This window comes from Hippocampus comes, unplaced genomic scaffold (assembly GCF_001891065.2).
Source record: "Hippocampus comes isolate QL1 unplaced genomic scaffold, H_comes_QL1_v1.1 scaffold10, whole genome shotgun sequence".
In the NCBI taxonomy this organism is placed as follows: Eukaryota; Metazoa; Chordata; class Actinopteri; order Syngnathiformes; family Syngnathidae; genus Hippocampus; species Hippocampus comes.
Window position 1 is genome coordinate 898,706 of NW_017805001.1, and position 12,907 is coordinate 911,612.

General features: G+C 44.4%; 1 long non-coding RNA gene across 1 annotated transcript in view; it reads right to left on the bottom strand.

Moving 5' to 3' along the window:
- Positions 1-179: 179 nt before the first annotated feature.
- LOC109531526 (uncharacterized) overlaps positions 180-12,907 on the bottom strand; it is a 77,252-nt gene continuing 64,524 nt past the window's right edge. Inside the window, exon 4 of the long non-coding RNA XR_002171192.1 lies at positions 180-339. This is a non-coding gene — a long non-coding RNA (uncharacterized LOC109531526). The remainder of the gene's footprint in view (positions 340-12,907) is intronic.

A 12,907-nucleotide genomic window follows, 5' to 3' on the forward strand; every position in this document is an offset into this window, starting at 1 on the left:
GCGTGCATAAATATTGCGAAGCGCCACGGGACACATGAAGATGCTATTCAGTCAATTTTGCCTTTATGCAGGAGATGTTTCACTTCAGGGACCGGATGTCCTCTTTTGCCAAAACAAGTCTACTTTTTGGCAGTGAGGAAATAAAAAAAATCCGGATGGGATATGAATATGGTTTCTTTACCTGAGTGGTGGGGAGCACAGTGATCTCGCGGTTAGCACGTCTGCCTCGTAGTTTTGAAGTTCCGGGTTTGTAACTCGGTCCTGGCTTTTCTTGTGTGGAACTCGAGTGTTTTTCCCAACGCTTCTATGGGGTTTTCTCCAGGTTATTCACATTCCATTCTGTAACAAGAAACCATAAAAAAAAGAAGAAGAACATTTTTTTTAGTATTTCGTATAAGTTGGAAAGCAGAAAATTTTGTTTCTGGATTCAAGCAGTTTCTCATTAAAGTTTCTTCCAATTCCTGCAAGAGATAACCTAAAAAGATATTAAAGGCCATCCGTGTAGTAGTAAGTCATATCTCACCCGTAACACTTTTTTTGGGGGGGGGGGGGGGGAAGGGTAACCATAACATGGGCAACCTGTGCTATACACACCGTCAAATTCAAGTAACGTGCTTCTTGGTGACTATGTGCTGTGTTATATGTAAACCATGTGTGTGTGTGTGTGTGTGTGTGTGTGTGTGTGTGTGTGCGTGTGTGTGTGTGTGTGCGTGCGTGTGTGTGCGCTTTAAGCGTATCCCAGCATGGAGGCGTGTGGGATCATGTCACGGTAAACCTTGAGATCCGTGCTAATCATTAGCAGGGCGTTAAAACACGGGTGGCAGGCTGTGAAAACATTTGCAAAACACTTTTCATTTCCTCTGCCTTCACTTGCGGCAGCATCCCAACATGCACGCGCACGCACGGCAAGAAATGCCTGCTTCAAAACAAAATGGCGGATTTGCTGTGAAAATTCGGGCTTATTTTTCAAATTTTCAGGGCGCTCGACGGAGGGTTTCAACCGAAATGATCATTTTCAAAACAAAATGACCGACGTCTGTTTTCAAGCATGGGTCCTTAAGACTTTTTCGTGTGTCTTGTTTCAAAAGACGAGCCCACCCAATTTCGTGGTGATTGGTGTCATTTGTGTCAAGGCAGATAAGCAAATTCAACGTATACGGTCACTTCAAACAAAAATATCTGACTTCCTGTTCAATTTCCATCGGGGATCAGTGAGACTTTTCATGTGTTGTTATGATGTCCACCCAATTTTGCATCGATCGGATTTTAAGGCGCGCTGTGAGCTATTAAGAACACAGAAGGCTTTTAGGTGTGCCTTTTAGTGTGAAAAATACGGTAATACATTTTGTAATGAGTTGTTTTTTTTTTAACACACGATTAAAGTTTTTGAGCGTGAAACTCGAACGTCTTTGTGTCATCTGTCACCTACATCGGCGCCCTGCTGCTTTAAATGCTTCTACCGTCAAGAATTGTGGGTAATATCCTTTCGTAAAGGTTGAACGACAATTCGAAGAGGCCCCCCAGTGTTCAGGAAGTGAGCAGTCAGGATCTGAGCGATGCCTCGATTTGGGTTACATGAGAGCGCTATTTATTTGACGCGAACCTCTAACGGAAACCCAATCGCACGCCGGTGTGTGTATTTACCCTGTGGGGGATGCTGATGCGAATGTCAAAAACACACACACACACACACACACACACACACACACACACACACACACACACACACACACACACACGCAAGCAGACCAAAAATGAGACAAATGACATTTCACAAAATGACAACTTTTCATATTCTCCTGCGGACTTTAAGGAGCGGCCAGGGACGTGCGTGATTTTCGTGTGATATTGATAACACAGACCCGTGTCTTCTTCCTGACAAATGCAGCCCGGAGCAAAACCCGTTAGTCATCTTTGCATTGCATCATACTGTATGTCGAAACATTGTCAAGTGAGTGAATTGCATCGGTTCCAAATTTTTTATTCTTTCGGGAGTCGTTGACTTCAAAGACTTGTCTTGTTTTATCATGTAGCATATCTGGTTCATATTTGCTCACAACCACATGAATTTGTTCGGGTACGACTGCTGACCCAAATTCCTGAAAAACAGTATTGTCAAAACAAAGTGGCGGGGAACCAAGATGTCACAGCAGAAGCACTTTATTGATTTTCATGTTAATTGGTCCCCGGGAAATGGTCGAAATGACCCTGAAATGACTGATTCAAACCAAAGTGGAATAATTTCCGCGTCTTTACAGTCATGGGGTCTTGAGACTTGCTCATAATTGAAACTGGCTTTAGATACAAAATTTCAAAAGAATGACCGAATATCATGATTAGTACCATTTCACGTTTTATTGCAATTCCTTTAATTTCGCTGGCCACACACCGTGATGAAAACTCACTTCCCTCGCAATACAGTATTTGTTGCCCATCTAGTGTAACATGAGACAAACTTAACAATCAGGCAAAATCTCTTGGCGAAGTTGCTTTTTGAAGCAACCTGAAAATTACATTAAATAAAAAAAAGGCTACTGATAAATGTAAACAGCTTTGGTGGCTAAATTTAAAAAAAAATTCAAATTAAATCTGGGGTGCACTACTGAACAATGGCAAATCATCAAACATGCCACGCTCCACCTGCAGGCAATGACAAAAACTCAACAATATCAACACTAATAGTGCACATAGTTTAAATTTGGCAGCAGTCAAACCGTCTCTCGTCAGGTTGGGTTTGAAGCACCCATCCTCCCAAATGCCCGCTTCAAACTAAAATGGAGGACATGGGACTATTCAGGCATGACTTCACAATATTGTCTTGTCAATCACATTTCAAGTTTGACGTTACGTTTCATAGAGTCCTCTGTCCATTGCCATCAAAGACGTTTTCATGTTGCAAGTGTGATCGAGACACATAATCTTCATAACAATTGAAAGCTGAGCAGCATTATCATCATCATCATCATCATCATCAAATGTAACGTAGCAAACGAAGCAGGAACTCGGAAGGTGAGCAGGTCTCACTTCGCTTATTGTGGTTTATTTTCACACCCATTTACACCGACTACACTTTCACTTGCCTGTTTGCTTTCCCATCACTCGGCCTAAGTGGCCATGACTCCATCATGAGGGGCTTCTTTTTTTTGGGGGGGGGGGGGTAGTAACCCGGGTGGCCTCCAGAAAAGGTTGAAGTCGAGAGATTTGTTTATGAAAGCGACCGGCCTGGCAACAGCCTGCGGGAGCCGCAATTTGTCCTGCTAATGCCGCTAATTCATCTGGAGATTGTCATCGGCGCTGCGGCGCCTCTCCCAGGCTCCCGTCTTTCGCGTTTGGTTTCACCAGCCGACTTGATTGCGGCGTTTGCATTACAAATGCAAGCAAACGGTTGAACAAACAATGATTTTTTATTCCGAGCAAAAGCAGGCCGTTTCCATTCAGACTTTTCATTTCCTTGTTTACTCTGAGCAGGCAGACACCCAAAACAACAAACATAAAAGTTAATTTTCTGTAATTTGGATGATAATTATTCGCTGCTTTTGCTCTCAAAACATCTGCCGTTGCTTAGGTGCTAGCTAACCGGTACCATTAGCCTACTGGGGGCCCTTGTTCAATTTTACATCCGCAATTTCTAACTTCAAATCATCAAATAATCCATGACATGTTCCCTGCACACTCGGGGTGCGCGTCTCTCCAATTCAATCCCGATCTCAAGACAGTTGGACCTCCTTACAAAACACCTCGTGGGACACAACGAATCTGTACGTTATAATGGCGGTTCGTTGTAACCATTTCCTACAAAATGGCCGCCAAACTACAATGTATAGTACAGTGAATACTTATAGATGTAAAAACAAGAATACGGAACACCATCTAAACACGTCCATTATAAATGCAGTGCATGTATAGGAGCAGAAAAAAAATATCCTAAAAGACATGAAACACACAACAAGAGCAGTTTTACTTTGGGATATAAAATGTGATCGGCTTGTCTATCGCAAGCAAGCCGCCGCCCTCCCCCCACAGACCCACAAAATGACAACAAAGCCGTGACTGAAAACAGACGTCGAGTCTGTCATTCCATTTTTTTTTTTTTTTCAGGGCTCGTTCAAAGACTCATCTTGGAAAATTTTCTCCGATTGCTACATAATTTGAACGACGTCCAGTATACCAAACAGAAGAGCAGTGTTCGATTTGCCTCGAGTGCAATGATGGTCTCATCACCAAGAGATTCATCAGCGCAACTGACAGATTCCAACTTCTTTGTCATCTTCATCTTCCAACTGTCTCCGCTGCCTACTCGTGTCGCGCACTGGACAAGAGTGCTTTCATTCTTTTATTTTGTCCGTGTGATGACTCATCGCCCTTTGTGCTGCGATGACGGCACGGTCGTTGCCGTTCCGTGAGGACCATGACGGGATGACCATCGGGTCGTCGGTTCCAGACAACTTTTGTGGTTCTTGGTCAAGACGAAACGTGAAAAATCGCTCACGACGATTAGCGTGATTTGTCTGACGCGTATAAGCCCACCCTCGACTCCCTCTAATTTTTTTTCCCATGAAATGAACCCGAGTGCCGTGTTGTTCGTCGCCATGGTGACTTCCTTAGACAAACAAAAAAAAAATGTGATGAGGAACCTCTCTTTGTTGACATTAGCAATCACAACGTTGCACTTTCAATTTGCCGGTGTTTGAACTTTCACCCTTTCGCCTCCTCTCACAACAAAATGCTATCCTCGCTGCGCCCCCTTAACCGCCCCCCCAAGTCACTCGCAGGCTGACTTTGCCCTTAAAAGTATTGTGTGAAAGTTGATGTCGAAGTGCGATAAAGCAAACGCGTACCTCATTAAAAGCACCCATCTCAAGGTAATCCGCGTACTATTAACCAGGCAATAAACATAATCATAAACAAGCCATAAACATTAAAAACTTGCCCAAGGTAACCGAGCTGGTCCCTTTTTCAATTCCCCCCCCCCTCCCTCCTTTTCGGCTGTCAATCATATCGCGTCATCTGGCCGGCATCTCTCTGCTTTTTTGAAAAGTATTTTAACCATCACAATAACATTCACGCTTAGCCCCGACTTCTTGAACCCCGTGTGCAACTAAGAGTGTTGCTGTCTAGAAACGCAACCAAAAAATTCACTTTGAACAAAAGACGCATGCGAGTCGATCAAAGTCAAATCGATACATCAATCTCCTCTTTGACCGAAAAAGATTGATGAGAATCATCTGTTCAACCCACGGGAGTAATTCATGAAAACAAATCCCGTCGTCAACTGGTACGTCATTCAAAATTAAGAATCTCGTTCGCTTTTGATCTACTGTCAGACGAGAGCGTCCCAAAAAAGTTGGCGACAAGGGAGCAATGCACCGATTCCACATTTGTTGGGCGGTGTTCAAAAGCACTCGACTTCTTGCTATGACACCGAATATAAGCTTTGCTAAATGGTTGATTGATGGCGAACAGATATGCCAATAATCACCGAGAAAAGTGCGAGTATCAGTCACAATTATTGATTTATTGATTTTCGTAGCTCTTTCCGTAACATCCTAATGTGCTACAAGATTGAACCAAAAGCCTGGCTAATAAGAAACTAGTAATTGGTGTCAAGGAAGGATTACTGTTATACGTACATGCATTTTTTATTTTGGGGGGGGGGGGCATTTCATAATCAAATCTGTAAAGCATTTCGGAGTAATGGTTGTGTTAAGATGAGTCGGATAAAGTGTGAGACTGACAAACAAAGAGGGTTCTCTTTTGGTGACATCTACCCACTTGACCTCTGACCCCGGCTCCTCGGGACAATATTGTGTTGGGTATCATTCAGAATGAATAGGATTCAACCCACTCAACCCCGGAAAGTTGGACAAAGACAAACTTCTGTTACTTCTGCCCGCGTGGGCGCTGCCGGCGAAGAAAAAGAATACAGTAAGAGGGTGCGACTCGCGCGGCCCCCGTCGGGTCGACCGCGGTTGCAGATTTGCGCGGCGAGCTTGTTAAACAGCTCCGTTTTTGGACGTTGGTGCCTGACCTCCTCCACGCCCCGCAATTACCCCCGGACTGCTTCTCCCTTGTTAACAATCCTGCGGTGGAGCTTGTAAACGGCTTGGGCTCCCACTTCACGCCGCACCTCGATGGCCGTGAGCCGTCTTCGCCATTTACGCCTGCGTCGAGGCACCCCATGTCATTTGACACCTTCGGAGCCTCGCAATCAGTCAAACTGAAGACGCGTGGGTCGCTAGCGCTCGGGGCGAGGCGCCCACGCCGCAACATAAAGCGCATAAAGTAGTCAACGTGACGCACTGTTACTCACGACTAACTCGGCGAAGCTTTTCGAATGCAACCGACATGTCTTTTGTCTTCTCAGAGCAGGAATCTCAAACTGAACTTTTGTCACAGGTCACATCGGTTACAGTTTACCTCGAAGGGCAGTTACGACTGTGAATGCCTCAAAAATTGATAAATAACCAGTTTGGAAAAAAAAAAAATCTTGATTCACTATTTTTCGGTTTTTTTAAAAGGGCAATAGGTGAAAAGAATACTCGCACGTTCTCAAAGTTGTTAAAATTGAAGACAAGTTGCAATTTGGAACTTGAAGAAACATGGAAGTTGACGCACATGATTTTGCCTTTGCGGGCTACTTAACTCATTCACTCCCAAAGACGTTTTTAAACGTCTTTTCAGACTTGGTCTAGAATTGGGTGGTACTGAATCTGGCCACCAGGCCTTGCAATTGGCCACTTGTGCTAAAGCGCCACCATGCAGTCCCTTTCTGTACGTACGACGACAATGCAAATAAAATGAAGTCAATCAATATTGTCCATTCTGATTCGCGACAAACTCGTTCACAGATTTTGCACAACATAACTTTGTAGTCCCTGAAGGGCCACCATAAGCAGTGAGGTTCCACACCAGTCAGTTCAGGACGCTGATGGACTGAACCGCAAACAGCCAAAGCACACGACGTCAACAAAGAGCCGATGAGGACCAATCGATACGGCGTTTTAAGCCGGAACGCACCATTGAACAAAACCTTGTTAAAAGTTCATTGCAAGTCTTTTACTGCCTGATGTAAAGACAACTCATTTAGGATCACGATATTGAGTCTGGTGCAGGTTCATCACCGTGGGCTGCTCCGGGGATGACCCATCGCCCCACCACCACCCTTCCACTTTTCACTCGGTGATTGATGGGGTGTGACTGAGCGGTCGCAGCTCCCGAATTGCTCCCAATGCAACCTGGGTAGTCGGGCCAACGTTATTAATTTAGCCGGCATGTTAGCGTGTATGCCGCTCAATTCGATTTGGAAGGTGCCGCCATCGATCCGGGTGGACTTTTGCAAACCACTGTGCATATCTGTCATTTTTTTGGCCACCATTCCGTTTGAAAATGTTGAAAATGCTTTTAAGCTATTTCACACAGGTGCGTCCTGTCCCTGACACACTTGCTAGATTGTTGCGCGGCTTTTAGTGACACCCCTTTTCGCGTCATTTTGGTCAAATTTAGATTTTATACAAGCTTGAGACGTTCAACTCAAATTTCCTCTTTCTTGGTTGCGGTCATGTCTGTTTTTAGCGAGTGAAAATCCCCATGACACTTCGTTTTATCTTGATAACGATACAGATGTCAACAAGCTTTGTAAAGGTTAACATGAAGACGTGATTTAATGGACGATGTCATGCTATCGCTAACCCACTCAAGTCATTCCCGGGACAGTATTCCAAGAACAAAGACAATTGTTAGAGATTTTATATATTTTTTTTTCTGGGGTGAAACACGATCCCGCTGCTCTGGAATGGTGGACTTGGCTTTGCCCTATGCCTCCCCCGTGATCTCCCTTTTGTGCTTGCCGGTTGACATGTGCGCCGTAGCACTCGTTTTCGGATCTTTATCGCTTCCATGTGGTCCGTGGACGCCTCCGCCGGGCGCTATATACGTGGAGGGATTAATACCCAAAGAATCAGCTTGCTTCAATCCCCCCGCGTGGGCTCGGCCAATCCCACCGGAGCCTTTTCCAAAGTTTTTTTTTTTTTTTGGACTGGGAACACCTCGAGGAAGTGAAACAGACACACAAGCCTCTAATACATCCTGAGAGCCAGAGAATTTTCTCAAGTCATTTCGTATGAAGCAAGTCAAGTCAAATCACGGGTGATCTCAAGCCCTGTCAACTTATTAATGCAGAATCTTGTCTTCATTAGGAGAGAGTCAGATATTGGTATCATTTGCAAGACGTGACTGCTGTTGATTTTTTTTTTTTGTATCAAGTCATAAGCAAAACAATGACTCAGGTCCAAGTCATTTGACTCAGGTCGCCCAACCCTGCCGAGTTACATTATCCTGCTCCTCGACACGGAAAACCTGCCTTTGACCTCCCTTTCATGATGATTGGAAGCATCAGGGATTGGATTGGTGGGTGGAGCTCATTTCTTCGTCGTTGATTTACAGTGAGGAAGTCGATGGATTTAAAAAAAAAAAAACAAATGGAGGGGTTCGGTTTATCCGCCTTTGCACTTGCCCGTTGTTCCCATTCTCCTGGAGCGTGATTTATGCGCCGGCTGCTCCGACTCAATTGCAATCTGGGAAAGACGTTTTCAGCACCGTAGCACGCTGTGGAGGAGGACGGAGGTGTCCGGCTCAGGGTCCGACATGGTTCGGCGGTGGTCGGGCACAAAGGGTGCTGGACGACGGAGGGAAGGGGTTCGTGGGGGGGGGGGTTGGTTTATTTTTACGGAGCGCGGCTGCAAGGACAGGTGCTGCTTCACAGCTGCCGACGGAAAATAAACACGCTTTGCCCAACGTTCCATCACAGGCAGCGACGCCGTCAGGCAGCATGATTACATGGACAGGTCGCTCTAAACAAAGAGCCTGATGAAAGCTTTAGCCGAGGAAATGGATTGCTCGTTCGCACAACTATAGAATGCTTTGCAAAAAAATAAAAATTAAAATAAATAACGACCGATGTGAACCGGAATGACATGGCTGCCTTTGATGTTTTTCAATTTTTTCAGTTGGGAGGCTGGACTTGCGGCGCATGGTTCAAAGTGACACAATCAAACTTATTAAAGCGCAGACAGCATGAAACTAATCCCTCACGCGCTTGATGAAAAGAAATACCAATATGGGACTAAAACGATGATTCATTGTTGGGAAAAAAAAAAAAACCCTACCGACGGCAAGATGATGAGTGCCATTTGATCCTGATTCCACTTCATCCTTTTAGTGCATCCTTTTGTTTTCCCTTTGCGGAACGGTCCAGGCGACGGGCGGCTTGGAGAAGTAACTCCCCCCCCCCCTGCCCCCACCCGCTCATCATGCACGATGATGGCCACCATTAACGAGCAAGAGTATTAATAGCAGCATCATTGCCGCCTTTCAGGATGAGAAATCACTCCGGCCTCCGCACATGCTCAGTCCGACAACACCTGCTTGCTAATGGCGGGTCACGACCGGGTCATGGACGCTACGAGCCATCGTCATGTCGTGTTGGGCAAGTTACTTTCAATTGTCATTAAGAATGACATTAAAAAAAAAGAGAAAAAAAAAGTGTTGTGGATGCTCAGGAAATGCTGAAAGTGATTAGAAGAAAAACAAGTCACCTGCCAAGAAAAAAAAAAAAAAAAAAGCCCTAAAATGAAAGCTGTCTTTCTTGGATTATAAAACAATCAAATCAAGTATGTCAGGGAGACTCCCTAATGGCCACCTTCGATTTTTTTTCTCTCCATATTATTTGATTAATCCTCCCCACTCTGCGTCTGACTAATATGCTGCTGGCAGCAGCAGGGGGGCACTCGACGTTGAGTGGAGGCGAAGTGCTCACGACCCCGAGTCGAGCAAGTCACGAAGTGGGACGCCGGCACGACGCGTACATCACGACCTCACTTGCAACTTCTGGGATGCTGTCCTCTATGTTTAAAATGCACAGTTATCCGTTTTTTTGTTTTTTTTGGGGGGGTGGGGGGGCACCTACATGTCCAGTATAATGCAGCGGCGTCGTGAAGTAGTTCGCATCTTACGGTATCGAGAAAACTGGCTTCTACGAGTCATGTAGATCATGATGGAGAGCTAAGCTAAGCTAAGGGCTAAGCTAAGCGAAACTTGGAGAGCTAAGCATTTTTAGATGATTTTTTTTTTTTTTTGTTTTGGGGGTGGTGTGGTGAAAAATGTTTGTCAGTCACTGTTCTACAAATTAAATGTGATCCTCCGGAGCCGCCGAGCCGGAGCAACCCCTTTGCGAGCCTTTTGTCAAAGGTCCACTAAATGTTTACAGGCAGACCTGTTGGAGGTTAGAGGTTGAAATATAACATTGTTGTTTGATTGACATCGGAGGGGGGAGCCGGAGAGCTCCATCATGCCTCTCGGCGGTGAACCTGGGAACCCCTGGGATGTGTTTATTTTCAGTGTGGATCGGGGGGAGGGACATTGCAAGCATGGAGAAGGTGTCGAGGGCGTTACAACGGAGAGGTGGGTCATCGGCACCGTTCCCCCTTCCGTGTAACCAAATAAGCAGCTAACACCTCGAGAGAAGTCCACCGGTCCACAAATTGCAAACATGCCTGAGGCTGATCTGCGGAAAAAATCTTCTGCTGTTACCTCCACCAAGACGTTCTCCCTTGTTTGCTTGTGATAAAGTCAGAAATCAAGGAAAAACCCGAGTTACAGTCCGCTTGTATTGGGGCCAAGTATTTTTTTTTTTCTTGTTACACCGCGTGGAGTTTAACACCTGACACTGATACCTCCCGACAGGTATTTCATGTCATTGGGATGTTGTGCTGGCGTGTGAAAAGTGCGCACATTTGGGGCGAGTTCCCACTTTGCTAGGCTCCCGAAAGTATCGAATTTGTGCCATATTTATTTATTTTTTTTACAGAATCTATGTGAAACGGGCAACTTGTTTCGGATGGAGGTGATAAAGTAGAAATATTTAATATAATATATAACATTTATTGTTATGAGTTGCCATTGAGGGCTGGACGATTTTGATCGTCGATGTCGTCGTGACGAGCCAAATAATTGTGGCGGCCCTTCTTGGTTGTTTTGGTTCCTGCGTGGTCTTTGTCCATCTTTCAGCTCCTTAGCTGCCCTTATGTTGAACAGTCTGATGGCAGGTTTTTTTTTTGTTTTGTTTTTCTTGTTCTGCATTAATTGCATCCATAACGTTCTCCATCATCATTATCCCCACAGGGACAATGCGGGGAGATCACTAGGATGTGGCTAATTCCTGGGGTTCAGGAAGAGGTGAGCGTGAGTGAAAGTTATATTTGGCTTGCCTGTTTTTAATCTGGGGAAGGGGAGGGGCCGTTTTAAGGGCAATGCTTGACACATTCCAACGGCTTCTTCTCCACAAGTGTCACTTTCTTTTTGTTTCCCGTGAGAAAGACGTCGACAACAAATCGGTTCTCGGGATTCCTGGCCGCTATGTTGGGTTACGCGATTGTGATGCTTGGCTATGTGAACCGCTGCCTCTCTGACATGTTTAACCACCCACAGCCGCCGAGAAAAATGCTGTGATAGACCGAAGCAAGAGAATGAACTGGAATTAATCCAAAACAGATGCAGAATTCAGTGTCCATTATTTTTTTTTTCCTGTTTGAAGTGAGCATTGATGCAGATGAGTCGTTCAGGTATATCGTGAATTCTTGAACCCTACTCCCGACAACACGAGCGTAGCTAAACAGATTCGCAGCAACAATTGGATAAAACCTGCCCCTGCGCGTCTGGAAGTAATCCACTCCCTCCTATTCTTCAAAACAAGAAGAAAACATAATGTGTATCCTTGATGCTGCATTCTTGCGACTGCATTTACCCTTTGCGGTTCAAAATTGGAAGAACTGGAAAGACAAAAAAGAAATGTGTTCGCATCATGATAGATTTTATATGTCTATATCTTACATTATTTTTCATGTCGGCGCTGTCAGAGCGAATGCGGGTGGGAATGAATGCATTTGGCATGACCGGGGAAAGAAAAGTGTTTCACATCGCTGTGTGTGGAATTCGCTGGGTTACGGCTTCCCCTTGTGGCTGCTACGACGCCGCACACCAGACGACCACAACATTTGGCATGTGGTGGTTCTGAGTCTTTTGACACTAAGCGCCAGATAAAAATTGGGCTCACTGCTCGGGCCAACTTTAAGATATAACCGAGGAGTAGGCCTAAGTGTTTTTTTTTTCCTAAAAAAAGATACATTTAATTTTATTGCAAGTAACATTCTGCCACAGTTTGAATATAAACAATGAACTTGAATATGGGGGGGATTAATGCACCTTATTAACTTATTCACTGGCTATAACATTTATGGTCTTTTAGGAATTGAGACATTCAATCCCAGGTACGTATTTCTATTTTTATTTTATTTCTTTCATGTGGTATGGCTGGCAGTAAATTAGTTAATTGTGTTCAAAAGTATGAAAAAAGTAAAATTTTAGTCTTTTATCCTAATTTATGGTTCATTTGCCTTGATTTTGATCATTTTTTTTCGAAAATTTTTCTAAATAGTTCGAACCTAGTTTGAAGTGCTCATTCCAAGTCCACAAAGTTAGCGGCCACTTTTTTAATGTTGTTATTATGATACGTTTTGTGGTTTATTCTACGTCAAACTTTGCAGTCATGCTTCGTCCACATGTCGTGCCAAAAACGGTAACGCTTCACAGTTTCGCATCGCCCACCTGTCAAGTAATCGAATCTCAGAGAAGTTTGTTTTTGAAGGATCACCAGAAAAGGAAAAAAAATGCATCTAAATGGAACTGGTTTCATCAAAATGGCATTTTTAAAAATTATTTAAAAAAAATATATTTTATTGGTTTGCTTATGAAAAATATACCAACAACATTTCCTGTCATTCATTCAAACCGGCTTCCGGGCCTGAATTTTCAAAAATCTCACCAGATGGCAGCCTACGCTCACCAATAAGAC